This window comes from Mustela erminea, chromosome 15 (genome assembly GCF_009829155.1).
Source record: "Mustela erminea isolate mMusErm1 chromosome 15, mMusErm1.Pri, whole genome shotgun sequence".
NCBI classification, from domain to species: domain Eukaryota; kingdom Metazoa; phylum Chordata; class Mammalia; order Carnivora; family Mustelidae; genus Mustela; species Mustela erminea.
Genome location: NC_045628.1, coordinates 24845707 through 24849855, shown reverse-complemented (window position 1 = coordinate 24849855; position 4149 = coordinate 24845707). Strand labels below are relative to the sequence as shown.

General features: G+C 34.1%; 1 non-coding gene across 1 annotated transcript; it reads left to right on the top strand.

The window, feature by feature from the left end:
- Window positions 1-2456: 2456 nt before the first annotated feature.
- Window positions 2457-2536, top strand: LOC116574651. The gene has a single exon (XR_004279421.1). It is a non-coding gene; the product is annotated as a small nucleolar RNA SNORD103/SNORD85 (small nucleolar RNA).
- The last annotated feature ends 1613 nt before the right edge of the window (window positions 2537-4149 follow it).

Below are 4149 nucleotides of genomic sequence, written 5' to 3'. Positions count from 1 at the left end.
CTGCTAACAAGTGTTACTCCCTCCCATGATTGTACTTTATATACTTTAGTTCTCAGACAAACCAGACGGCCCTTGGCAAAAAAAAAAAAAAAAAAAAAAAAAAAGAACCTAATGTAGAAAATAGATGACCAGAATTTCTTTAGACCCTATTTATTAATTTGCTTATTTATTTAGAAAGTATGAATGTGTGATGTGTGTCAGGGGGAGGGGCAGAGGGAATCTCAAGCCCCTGGCCTGCTGAGCACGGTACCAAGTTGGGGTCCATCTCCAGAGGTTGAGATCATGATCTGAGCCAAAATCAAGAATCAGACACTTAATCGAGTGAGTTATACAGGTGTCCCAAAAGTTGGCAATATAGTTAAACAAAAATTTTTGTTTTTTGTTTTTTTTTTTTTAAATAGTTCTGTGATTGGAGATTGACCAGATTGGAAGCTGATATTCAGAACATGATAGGTTTTTTTGTTTTGTTTTGTTTTTAATTTGGCCTCCTTTCGTAAGCTAAAATATAACTATGTACCCAGAAGGAAAGAAAAACCTTTTAAACTCCTTTTAAAAGGATTTATGGGTGGACTAACCTATGATGTCATTTGAGTTACAACCCAATTATTTGAGCAATTGGGAGCAATGGTCCTTACCTTATAAATGTTTGCAAAATGAAAACTGCAACTCCAGAGACAATTCAACATCCACTTATTTCTTGTTACCGATCCTAAAACCTCCCCATTTATCTCAAATAAAGGCTTACATACAATATTGACTTTAAGAAACCAGACTGGGTTTTGGAGGAACTTGCAGTCTTTCCCTGTGCTTTTGAAAAGTAAATGTTAACTCTTAATTAGACAATTGAAGAAGAAAATTCCTACAATTGAAGAAGAAAGCAAAACAAAAGGGTGGGCAGGGAGTCTTTTAAAACGCAATCACTAAAACACGACTGCTAGAGGGGCACCGGGGTGGCTCAGTGGGTTAAAGCCTCTGCCTTCAGCTCAGGTCATGATCCCAGGGTCATGATCCCAGAGTCCTGGGATCAGTCCAGGGATAGCCTTGCTTTGGGCTCTCTGCTCAGCAGGGAGCCTGCTTCCTCCTCTCTCTCTCTGCCTGCCTCTCTGCCTACTTGTGATCTCTGTCTGTCAAATAAATAAATAAATAAAATCTTTAAAAAAAAAAATACAACTGCTAGAAAGGCTCTCTTGCCCAAACTCTAGACCATAGTCTGCTTAAAGATCACTTGTCAGGGACAAATACAAATTTTTAAAAGTCTTCTTCATAAATATTAGCGAAAAGTTTTTAAGCAGGTAACTCTAAATTGTTCTATCTGCCAGAGACGCAAGTATTTAAAACTAGTGAGTGTTGTACCAGATTCATGGCCAAAGTTTTGGAATGAAAGCTATGAGATTTCTGTGGAGGTCTATATGTTTATGTATGTCTATATTTGTATACCATATAATATTTTTCTACCTCCAGATAATATTGCCAAAATTAATTTGTAAAGAGTTCTATCTAATTGGCTTAAAATTAAGGGCTTATAAATTTCGCATTCTTAAAGTTCTCAGAAATATAACAGAAAGTAGCCCAAATGCATTTCAGATTCATATCAGCTGGAAAGATATTCAATATTAAAGCTAGTTTCAGGCGCCTGGGTGGTTCAGTGGGTTGGACCTCTGCCTCCAGCTCAGGTCATGATCTCAGGGTCCTGGGATTGAGCCCCACATGGGGCTCTCTGCTCAACAGGGAGCCTGCTTCCTCCTCTCTCTGCCTGCCTCTCTGCCTATTTGTGATCTCTGGCTGTCAAATAAATAAATAAAATCTTTAAAAAAAAAAAAAGCTAGTTTACATTCACTAGTTTAATTACAAAAGGTATGACTTTAGAGTTATCAACACTGAATATAATAGTATAATATAAACTCACAGACATATGACATTTTTCTGCCTCGGTTTACTAGTCCAGTAAATTTATATTAGATATCTTACAAGAATTTGTCTGTAAGAAAAATAGGCTGGATGATGGCTGAGTTTGTCTAATATCTCATGAAGTTTTCATGAGTAATCTAAACGTAATTGTTAAGAGCAAATGATTTACACAGATATAAATAGAATACAAAGTCTTTAGGTTACTTTTTCAAATAGTTTCCCCAAATCTTTTTTGGTAGCCTGAAACCTTTAAGTTTTGCTAAGTTAAGCTAAATGATAAGTTTGTCAATTATTCAGATCATTTACGAATAATATAAAATCCTGAAGCATTAATTTCTGAACATAAATTTATCTCCTTTTGGCTTCCTTTTACAGAAGAACTAAAGGGTCTTTGGGTCTATTAGTAAACACTCATGCCACACTGAAAATAAAACATATACTAGAAGGAAGCATGTATGTTTAGAAAATATGAAATACATTCATAAATGTGCCAGTGTGAAGAATTCTGGTGTAACGGACAGTTTACAATTGCTTACTTTTTAGTTAAAGTTTATAAAGGTGAGCCACTTGCCCTCACTGAGAACAAAGTTCAGTAATGAGAATTCTAACTAACAACTGTAGTCAAAACAACTAAAAAAGACAAGGGAAACAATTCTGTATACAAGCTAAGTTAAATATGTTTTGGTAAGAAGGGGTATGAGATGTAAAAATGCACTTTTGTTGAGGGAAAAGAAAATAATTTTGCCTAAAGAGATGTTCCTTATTTTAAAGTGAGAAAGAGAAAAACAAGACAAAATCTGAATGTGAAAAAGAAAATTACAGAAGGCTTACGAAAAAAGAATCTTTAGAAAGGAATATTAATTTGTGGTCAAGCTGGCTATGATTAGAAAAAACTTAATTAAGTTAAATGAATTTTAATATCAAAGTGCACTGGTACAAAATTAAAACTTGTTTTTTTCTCTCTCTTAAAAGGACAAAGTTTTCTTGGACTATTGCTCTGTTATTTATAAGAAATTATAAAAGTTTTTTCCTTTATATTATAAAGTAGTCTGCCTAAAAGAACAAGGATTTTGTGTTTAATTAATCAAAATAATTTCCTGTGTCTGTGTCAGGTCTTTGATTACTTAAGAAAGTTGAGTCTTTATTAGAAGAGTTAAAGTGGTTTTTTTTAGTTTGTTTTTTATAACTATTTAATTTTTTGTGTTGGCCTTTGAACTATTTGTCACTATTTTTAAATGGATAATATTTCACAGTGACCTATGATCCAATTTGACCAAATGTTCTCCTTCTTCATGTTGTATTGTTCTATAAACTAGATGAATCCCCCTAAAAATCTAGTATGTCCTGGTATAATGTTATCAGTCATAATTCCAGTCATTACCCTAAAATGTTTTGTCTTGTAGAAATAAGCAAATTTTCTCATCAACTGCATTATAGTAAACTCTCATCAGGCCTTTATTCATGGTCATTTTGAAGTCTTGTCATTAACAGATGCTTACTGTTTTACCGTGAGCTTTTTCAAAAGTGTTTGCAAAAGTGCTTCATCTTCAAGGAAACTCAAGGAAAGCACTCTAGAGTACAGGTTCCTGATAATTTTAAGATCATAAAACTGAATTTCCAAAGCTAATGGAAACTAGATTCAAGAAGAACAAGTCTTAATTACATGGGATTGCATGAACTGAGAAAGATGATTATGATTCTTTTTATGATCTTGCTTGTTCTTTAATGTTTTTGTTTTAACAGATTTAATGTAAGTTTTTTTTTTTCTCTTAACTATGGCCTACAACAAACTGGTAAAATATATCTTTGTAAAAAAGATGAAACGCTTACTTTTTCTACCTGATCCCTTCAGAGTTGGAAAACTCCTGAGTATTCTTTTTATGGCAATACAGTTAGATATTTGTAGAAGTTCAGTGAGACTGAAAACTCTGTTTTCCTTGTAAAAGGACACAATTAGAAATATTGGTTATATTACTAAGGCTAAGAGAAATATCTGAGAGACACATGCATACTCAGATATAACCAGACAGCTTTAAGGAACCAATGTTGACTTTATGGAGCCAATAAAACTCCTAGGAAATACTGTGCATACCCTGTTTACAGGGTTCCCAATGAATTTACCAGGTGAGAAAGGAAGGTCATTTCCTAGCAGGGACAGAAAACTCAGGATATTCAGGGGACTCAAGAAGAGAGGAGGAATTCACCCAAATTCTAGATGCTGCAGCCAAAGTCTGATGGGGA